Source organism: Nipponia nippon, unplaced genomic scaffold (assembly GCF_047370975.1).
Source record: "Nipponia nippon isolate SJK-2023a ecotype South Korea unplaced genomic scaffold, ASM4737097v1 scaffold_9, whole genome shotgun sequence".
Classification (NCBI taxonomy): Eukaryota; Metazoa; Chordata; class Aves; order Pelecaniformes; family Threskiornithidae; genus Nipponia; species Nipponia nippon.
In genome coordinates, this window is record NW_028262413.1 from 11343488 (window position 1) to 11353786 (window position 10299).

Consider the following 10299-nt stretch of genomic DNA (forward strand, 5'->3'; position numbering starts at 1 on the left):
GGGCGACTTGAGGGACCGTCACAGCCACGAAGGCAGCACAGAGCTGTCCTCAGGTGCAAGAAGTTGGTGCAAATTTCAGGTTTTGCATAAAGAGAGAGACAGCAGCTGCCTGCAGCGCTTGTAAATCCAACGCGTGGGCAGTGGATGGTGCTAAGGGGACTTACGGCTGCCACGGCCACCCAGGGAAATCTGTCCCTTTCAATTCATTCAGCAACGATTACAAGGCACACAATATTCAAGAGACTACAAACGGAGCTGACTGGGCATAGATATCTAGTGTAAGGCCTGCGATATTTGCTGTCGGCCAATGCCACCAAGTCATGAAAAGTAGTGATGCATATAACCAAAATCCCAGAAGACTCATTGTTTTATGTAAGCACCACATATACACCTGGAAAATAAAACTGTGTGTGTGTGAAAGAGAACAAATTAAAATTCAATTTCATCTATACCAAATAGATGCTATCATCAGTAGGAGGATGTTAGAGATATATTGGTACTCGCATAATTCCTTGGTGAACTTTTATGGGCCAATTGATAAAAAATACTCTCATGGGAGCAATGCACATTATTTCTAGAGCTCCAGTATTTTACTAGTGAGTCAGTGCAGAGATGTGTGATTTACACAATGAACACAGAGGGCTACCTCGACAGGGGTAGCACAAGCACGAGTGCTCTGTGGGGAATTCTCCCCTGGAATCAATGCACGACGTCTCTGTTTGGCCTGCAGAGAGATGATGATCTAAGCCAGGGTTTACGTGGATCTCCCTTGTTAGAAAAGTAGCAGATGCTTTTAACAGCAACATTCCCAAGCAGGACAAAATCCAGTGTGATGAAAAAAATAAAATCCACAGCAGTCCTGCATCTTTTCTTACTATTGTCTTAAACGCCTTCAGCAGAGTAGAGCAATTTTCTCCAGCTTTCCACCTGTTCACAAAACCAAACATGAAAATCTAGATAAAATATATTCACCTGTGTCTTCTTTCCAGATGTGTGGCACTGGGTCGAATGCTTGCAGAGAAACAAACCGCTCCGATAAGGCCAGCGCTGTTTGCTGACTGTGATGTCCGTCCTCGCACGGCGCAGAGCAATGGCTGGCCGGTCCTTGCTGCGTGCGGGGACAGTCACATTCAAGGTTTCTGACACCTGAGGGTCTCAAAGCACTCTCAAAATACCGGTGAAGTGACAGCTCCTTGCCCTGATCTGACTGTAGCTCTCATGGAAATCAATCCCAAAGGTTCCTCATGGGACAGAGGATGCCAGCTCAGACGCCCCATAGATCATCGGTCAGGATTTGCTTATGGAAAACAGACGGACTTTGTGCTGTTTAAAATGAGAACTACATTCACTAATTTGGTCTCGTGGAGTTCAGGGGTAAAATTTCAGCTGAGAAGACCCTGGCTGTGCCTGCTGCAGGCCAAGATGGCACGCAGAGCTCACAAGTGATGCTCGTGCAGCCGAAAGACGCGGTCGCTGCTCTGCAGCACCTCCAGTGCGCTCGATGTGTGTGCGAAGCCCTCCCTTACTTCTGTGCTCTCAAGGGACTGAAAACTTAAATAAAAGAAAACGAACATTGAACATCAGCTTTCTGAGCTCGCCTGACAGGTGCGCTTTCTGATTTCTTCGAATTCACAAGTCCTGTCTGTGTGGAAGAGGGCTCATTTAGTTAATTAGCGTCGTTCACATAGAAAAGAGCATTCAAAACCAAACCTGAAGCAGCACAGGAAATTTACCCTGAAACTTGGAAATCAGGTGTTTAAATGATAACAGCATTTTTGCATTTTACTGCACCCGTGCTGCCTGCCCCCTGCTCTGCTGACTCAGGCAAATCACAGAGGCCCACGACTCCAAGGATGCTTTCCTACGTGATTCACCCCGCCATTCACCGCAGCAGGAGCAGCCGAGCTCAAGCTCTTCACCTCGGGCACAGAGAGGTCTGCAGGCAGAAGCTCTCACCCCTGCCATTAGGAAGGAGATAAGTCACTCGGCAATTCTGCAGTGAAGGCTGCGAGGGGAGGCTTGTGTCAAGAAATATTTACTGGGGCTCAACATTCACCTGATTAGTTTTTAACTTATGCGTCTTTGCATTAACCCATATCACAGCTCAGCTAACTTTTTTTTTTTCATAAATTTATAATAAAATATTCCAAGATGGTTAAAAACAAAAACCTGAAGTTTTTATGTCTTCCTGCCCAAGAACAGGCAACTATTTTCTTCAACCGCGAGGAGCTGCACGGCCTGCAGGAGGAGGCCCGTTCAGACCGCGGGTCTAAGCCACGCATTGCAAGTGCATTGCCAACACCCACCGCTGTGGTCACGCTCTCCTCAGCCCAGCACGGATCCTGACGGCTTCGCTCCAGCAGGACAGAGGCACTCGGCTGGCGGTGCCGTGGGAAAAAGGATCAGGATGAGCCTCTAAGGAAAAAAACTGCTGCACATAATGACTTCGTTACTTCTAGCTGGCACGGTACTAGTCACCGTAATCAGCTTTGCTGCGTTTTAGCCTATTCAGCAGTTTTGTCTCCACTCATCTGCCTGTACTAACATCTGTAACTATTTTATTAAAATCTAATCCCACTACAGAATAAATAAAAAATCCAATAGTAATACCAAGGTCTAATTAAAGACAAAAACCTGTTGCTGTCTTTCTAGATTAAACTGTCTTCATGTTACTTCATACTCATGTAAATCAGCCCATCAGGCTTTTTTAGGCATGTAAGCGACTCCGAGGGAGGGACGGGGGCCCCAGCGAGCCCCTCCAGGTGATACGGGCTTGAGCTCAAGCAGGTTCAGGTAAACAAGGATTTGATTTTGCTGAGTGCATCTTGGGTTGCATGGGTCACATCTTACTTTCCAAAAGGCGTTTCCCACAGCTGCTGACAACCTTACCCTTTTGCTTCATACTGGTCAGAAGGGTTTTCGCCATAAGGGTTGATCCACCAGTGATTTGGAATATTTCTTGGATGTTTTCAACAGCAGGAATAGCTGCTGCATCCCTCAGCCACAGATACCAAATTTAGCATCTTGTGGGAGGCAGCGCCGGTTATAGCTTGCAGGACTTGCTCAGGGACTGCAGCCTTAGCAGACCCTATCTCACTCTCCTGAAGTGCATATTTTGCCTCTCTGTGCATGATAGATCCACACGTTTGCGATCTGATACCATTTGGTTAAGTGCCCATCACCTCCTAATTATAGTTTAGATCTGAACATCAGATCTGAACAAATTTTCAGGTCCACGCACAAAGGTAGTACCAGGCAGATCAGACGTAGATGCTTTCCAGGCTGACCATTCGGTTTGAAATAGAATGCTATTGCTGAAATCAAATGCTCATATTCTCTTCTCTGACCTCCCGTTCCTTTCTTTAAATGGCAAAAGTGGCTTCTTAGAGTGCTAAAACAAACCTGAACTGTGAGAAGACACAAGGATGCGACCAGATGCTTGCAAAGCGCTGCAGCGAGCAGGGACCGGAGCCTCAGCTCTCCGCAGCGCTCTTGATGGCAACAGCGCCAAATGGATTTGCACCGGTTGCCTCCGACACGATGTGCCCACGCTGTCTTGTGGGATTGGGGGGATTTCTCTGGCTTCTCAAACTACAACAAACATACATAAAAACGTGTCCTAGTCAATAATTTATTACAGTGAGATGGCAGCATAATTAAGTTACCAGAGGCCTTTGGGCAAATATCTGGTAGCATAAGGTGCTACGTGCTTTTGGCACGAGCTTTATTTAAACACATTGGATCAATTTGAATCAATCTGACATGTACACACTTCAGGGCATAGCTCGTTTCAAATCAATTAAACTCCTTATGACTTTATGATTAGAAACCTGAGGTTATAAAACATAAATATAAAATCACAGTTTATAAAGTGAAAAATAAAATCCCAGTGTAATGTTTCATGAAGATCACAGGAATTATTATATAAGCTTCATTAAACAAACAAGGTAAGGGTAATTAGGCTGTAAATTGAGTACAGTACTTAAAGAGAAACTATAATTAGGAGGTGACGGCCACTTAACCAAAAATAAGGAAGTATGGATAACTAGTTGCCTTCTGCACGATTTCAAACAAAAACGCAATTGATTTCTTTGTGAGATGGTGCATCCCAACAAAACCTTCAGCCATAGAAGTTGTTGTAGCAAACAGCTCTGGGACAAGCAAGGCAAAGAAATTGATTTGCAGTTTGCCTGGAAAGAGAAAAAAACACACTGAAGAACAAACTACATGCAGGTCTTGCACAAAATAGTGAAAATCCTAAATTGCATTACAGCCACAAGTCGTGCTCTAAAGACATGGTGCAGCAGAGCACCTGAGCAGGTGCTTGGGCACTTTCTTATGCAGTGATCACATACGCACGGGCATCAGTGAGAAATGAGTTTAAACTGGGGCTTGAGAGCATTTCTGGGGGAAGGTCCGCCAGCAGATTTTACCTTCCTGCACATTTAATGTAGGAATTGCCAAATTCAAAAGTGCCGCCCCCTGCTAGGCCAATTTTCATTAACAGAAGTCCCAGGGGAACTAAATCCTTCCCATGAGTGATCAGTCTGCAGAAGAAGCATGATGATCTGGCTTCTTCTCTGGCTTGGCACAAATTACTCAACCAGATCAAAATCATCCCTAACACAACGGCATTTCCTGGGCAGACTTTGCAAAGGCTGCAAGAGATCCTATAAACAGTTCTCAGAAATCTGAATAATGATTTTGCATGTGCTTTTATCAGACCTACCCAATAAAAACATGTTCGCACAACAAAGTGTCCAGTATTAAAAAAAAAAATGCTGTGGATGCAAAAATGCAACGGGTTTCTCAGCAGTTCCCTCGCTTACACACGGGGCACTAATCGCTTCCTACAGCACTGGGACGTGTGTGCCGAAGGGCTGGGTCCAAAGTCCACTAAGTTAGCAGAAAAACTCATCAGCTTCAGCAGACTTTGCACCGAGCCCGGCGCACGCAGGAAATATCCTTTGCTCTTTGTTTTAATGCAGTTGAAACACGGGATAGCCGCACACAGCTTTTGTAGCTTAACCTTTGCTCACACCCAAATGGATGTTGGTTTAAAGATGTAGAGGATCTGAAGAAAAAAAAAATGTAAAATGTAGAGTGGGACAAGGAGGAATCATAACTGATGCCAAAGAGAGGAAAGCCCTTCCAGCAGTCCCCGCTGTGCAGGCAGGGGCTGGCAGGGGCGCAGACACACTCCATGGTGGACCTGCCGCAGGAAACCCAGGCAGGACAGCGTGCCCAATCTGCCCAGTCGAACAAAAGACGATCCCCTCGCAGCACAGCCCAACTGGGAAACGCCGGGTGTTCTCACGCAGCCCAGCTCCCACGTCCTCCTCTCCCCGTCCTGCTCCCCAGAGAGCCCCCACCACCCAACCCGGGCTCACACAGCCCTGCACGGGATGCCTGTCTTTCTGTCTGTCTGTCTGTCACCAGATGGTTTCACTTCACACATAACAGCATCCGGCACCCTCCTCCCCTCTCCTCTGGGCTTTCCGGGGGGGCCAGGGGCTGCTGCACCAGGTCAGCCATCGGCACCCTGCGTTTGCTGGCCAGAGGGGATCTGCAGCAAACACACGACCTGTTTCAAAGCCAAGCAGCCAGCCAGGTCAGGAGAGCCTTCCAAACCCCATAACGACACCCCAACGGCTCAGAAAATAAGGTATTGAGACTCTCGTGAGGCTTGAAATAAAACCCAAATCTGGATCATTTCAGCCTCGCACTGCCACTTTGAACTTCTTGGCAACTGGTTCAGAGCCTTTGAAGCTGCATCCCAGTCCCACCTCCCTCCCAGTTCAAACGCGGCATGGCCGGCGTGCCTCCATCAGCTGGCCGGCACATTGGCGGCAGCACACAGCCGGGCGACTGCTGGATGGGCGGCTGCGGCACCCCGGCAGCATCTCAGTCCGTCCACGGTGCCCTCAGCCAAGTGCCGTGTCTCAGGGGAGATTCATGGGGAAAGCACCAGCTGGGGGGGGATATTGCGGGGCATTAATAAGCAGAAAGAAAGGATGAGCCTTTGTGGTGAGCCACCAGGCCCCCAGGATCAGACCCTAAAGGTTGAGGTATCTGAGTCAGGCCCCCATAATCATGACCTTGGTTTAGAGCACGGGGAGGTTTAACTCGCTGCCTGACGCTTGGCTGGTTCCCCAGTGGGTTTTGGTTTGGTTTTCAAGGGCAGGATGAATCACTTTTCCACGCTTTCCCCCCTGCTGGGAAAGGTGAGAAACAGCTAAAACCAAGAGAAACCCTAGAAGTCGGCAATATTTCCCGTGGCTTTGCTGCAGATGCCGGAAACCATCTGACCCCTGGGGAAAGGGCTCTGTGCGTGTGTGTGTGTGTGTGTGTGTGTGTGTGTGTAAATGCGGAGGAGAAAAACTGGTTCTGTCACAAAAGGGGTGGGGACGCGGTGGCCGGGTGATGCCGTCCAGCCCTCGCCATGTCCCCACAGAGCACGGGGCAACAATGAGTCTCAAGTTGGACTCAGGGGGCTCCCGGGGCCCCCCGTACCTGGCTGTGCCGCCACAGGGGTCTCGAGCGGGGAGCAGGACAGGGAGATGGTGAGGGAGGGTACAGCAACTCGCCAGGGACGCCTGAGCGCTGGCAGGGAGCCAGCACGATGCTCCTGCATTGATTAGGGGACCTGCTGGCTTACCAGGAAATTACACAGCAGTTAAATACTTTATACATTGAACTAGTTTATTAAGGAGCTGCTCGAGATTTTTTCATAGAGGAACCATTCTGGAAATTATGATGCTATGAGCAGGAGCCGGCCCCGCGATGCATGGCTCGGTGGCACAGTGCGTGGCTTGGTGGCACAGCGCCGCTGCATCGCCGCTGGCAGGGAACAGGAGCACAGTGTGCAGAAAAAAGAGCCATAAAACAGGAGATCTCTCCCAGGAGCCTGCAAATAAATGTAAAAGAGCAAATCCCAAGAGGCAGGCGTGAGCAGGGCTGCAGCTACGGCTGCACACCAGCAAAGTCACAGCTGCAGCACAGGCTGGCAAACCCACATGGGTTTTTAATCTGTGAGTGTAGGCACAGCTGGACAAAAACCATGGCAGGATAAATCCCAGAGGGAATAAATGCTTGTCCCATGCCTGGGCCAGGCTGGGGAATGGACACATCCCCACCAGGGCTCCCCATGCCGGCACCCCTGCCCCACCGCCCCCTCTGGAGATGGGACCAGACCCCAGCGCTGCTTCTCAGGTCACCTCTGATTTTCGATGGAAGCAAACCCAGCTGTGACTCGGACCGGCCTCACACGCCAGGCAGGATCTCAAGGCTGCCAGGATGGTAAATGCCAGCACAGCGACTAATAAGGAATAATCCCTGCCAGGTAACGAGTGACTCAGGTGCATAACCCGCGCTAGCAGGCGCCAAAGCCAACACAGATAAATGACACAAAACGAACCTTGAGACTAGAAATAAAACAATATGTGCTGAGTGGAAAGGTCACGATAGGGACTGACCAGAAAAGTCATGAAGGCTGTTGCAGGTAAGCAAAGAAAGGAGGAAAAAACATCCCCACACTTTCTTATGGCAGTGGCAGGCAGTGAGGGAGCACTGGGCCTGACACCCTCCCTGCAACGCACTGGTGGCCGAGGCACTTTGCAGAGGGACACGGCCATGGCCAGGGGGTTGCACACTCGTTCCTACAACCCACCCAGCCCCGGAGAGCACCCAGGTTTTCTTCGGTGGCCTCAGGCACAGCAGCAGTCATCTGCAGGGACAAGGAGGGGAGGGTGACTGTTTCTGATTCAGTAGGAAGATCAGGGAGCCTCCAACTGCCAGGATGGCTCCGACCTGTGAGCTCCCCAAAGCAGGGCATTAAAATTGTCGCTGCCAATACAAAACAAAAAGGTCGCCCATGGCAGGAGGGCGTGCAGCCGTTATTGGGGTAATGGCAGCCGTTCTGCACGTCCCAACGAGGAGCGGCAGAAAATAAGTTTTCTGTGGCAGGCATAACTGTCAACACAGCGTTTGCATTGCATCGATTATCTCTGGAGAAAATGGGGACGGCGAGTGTATTGACCTTTACAGGGAAAGCACCAAGTATCTGCAGGCTTTCCGCTGCGGAGCAGGAGTGTGCTGCTTGCCTGTTATCATAAAAAAAAAGGAGGCTACCCCCTGCCTTGAGGGCACAGGAATCACGTCCTTCCAGTACCGGCATGTCCTTGGCTTTGCCCAGAAGTCACCACATGACTGCACGGGGCTCTATCCCAGCACCTGGTCTCCAGCACTTTTTCTCCTTTGCCTTTCAACTTTGGAGGCAAGGTTGTGGAAGATACTGGTGGAGCTGAAGAGCAGTCTGCCCTCGGCCACCTCTTCTCCTGGACAATCCAGGCATGCTCAGGCCAGCCAGGCAGTAGATCATGTACAACTGCTGGAGTGTCATCAGCAAGGATGTGGCAAGTGGCAGCTACGGCCACTCACCCATGAAATGTAAATTTAATGTAACTATTTGCAATGTAAAGTGCTTTGCGCTTTGAAAAATATGCTATTATTTGTGCCTTTTAATGGAGAGAGAGGGAAAAATATATTCAGAAACAGTCTCTTGTGCATGTTCACTTCTTTCTGCATCCAGACTTATGGAGTTTATATTGAAATTTAGCAGCTGTGGGATACGCGGACCAACAGTGCCATCACCACTAAATCATCTCTTATTTAGCTAATGCCCTTCATCGCTCGCGCTCGCTTGCAAAAGCTACATACAGAATAGAAAATGACCTGCCAGGCTTACAGCAGACTGGTCAAAAAAATTCCTCCTTCGTTCAGTTCCTCCAAACTGCACTGTCCCTATAATACCAACAATGTGTTTATAAATATTTCAGGACTAGTGGGTTTATTCTGAGGCAATAACAACATTTTCCCAAGAGTCTTTTTTCTTTGTTTGTTTTCATTCACCTTACCAAAAGCATCCACCTCAAAACAGTTAAATCAATTACGAAGGAATATATGTAAATGCATTAAAGAACATCTAATCCACTACTGCCACTATTACAATATTTTATTCTATTTAAAATTATGATAAAGACTTCTTAACTTTCTAGTCTCACACTACATATTAAGGAGCTGCCTTTTTTTAACCGTACATCTGTAGATATTAATAAAGAAAAAAAAAAGGCTCGCATATAGAAGTATTTAAATTATTTCAAAATAATGTGGGTTTTTTGCCATGTCCTGACTTTCAAATTCATCTTTCTCCCACTTTCAGGTCAACATCGTAAATTATGAGTTTCGCAGGCAAGGAATTGGAGCCACTGGTAACTCAGAAATTAATAGATTGAGAAAAAATGGTTATTGTTAGAAGTAATGCAAAGAAGCTTCCTTATAAACATTACTCTGCATCCACAGACTCAAGAGGAAACGCCTCCAGTAAATCCCTGCAGAAGCTGGTTTAAGCAGAGCTCTCGCATCACATTGCTATGGGCTATTAATGCTCATGCAATCAATTAGTTGAGTGCAGCAGAGAAGTGATAACTTCTTTGCTCCTCTAAGTCACTCACAAGCACCTGGCCACCTCCTTGGTCTTCAATGAAAAGAAGAGACTTGAGGCTGGCACAACCTGCTCTCAAATGCTAACGTACATCCATGGCAAGTGGTAGAGCTTCGGCCAGAAGAAGACGGCACATCCATCCCACCTCACGTAGGCAACGTGACATCCCTTGTTTCTGCTTAGATTTAACAAGTTAACTATTGCAAGCTAGTTACATCTTTACAAATCCCTCCCCAAAAAGAATATCCTTTTGCCAGTGAAGCCAAAGTATGAAAGACCATGTGGCATGCCCTACAAGACAGCACAACCACTTCCTGATTTCTTTTCTTTCTTTGGTTCAGAATAAATTAGCTCTTTACATTGTTTTTTTTTAAACTGCAGGTCAAAGACTTGTTTTGCTCCAGAAAATGTGAGTGACTGCGTGGCCAGGCTTAAACTGGTGATGAGATTAGTCAATGGAGGTGACAAGTGCCTTAACAGCCTCAGATACTTGGTAAGGAATGTCCCCATACCAAATCTTAATCTTTCACTAAAAGTCAGGTATGTTAAACCCTGTGGTAGAGAATCTGGTATCCCAGTATGAGAGCAGATGCAATTCATCTCAGGGTGACGCCGTCCCTCCTGAGAAACTGTGGCAGGTGGCTGCAAGGGACATTCATCAAGAAGCCCTGCAGAGACACCCCATAGCCCCCATCCCTCACCCCGGTGAGCTGGAGGCGTTATCTACTGTGATCAACCTGTTGATACAGAAAGCTGAAGAACGATGATAGTGAACAAGATTTTCATCATTCAGTGAG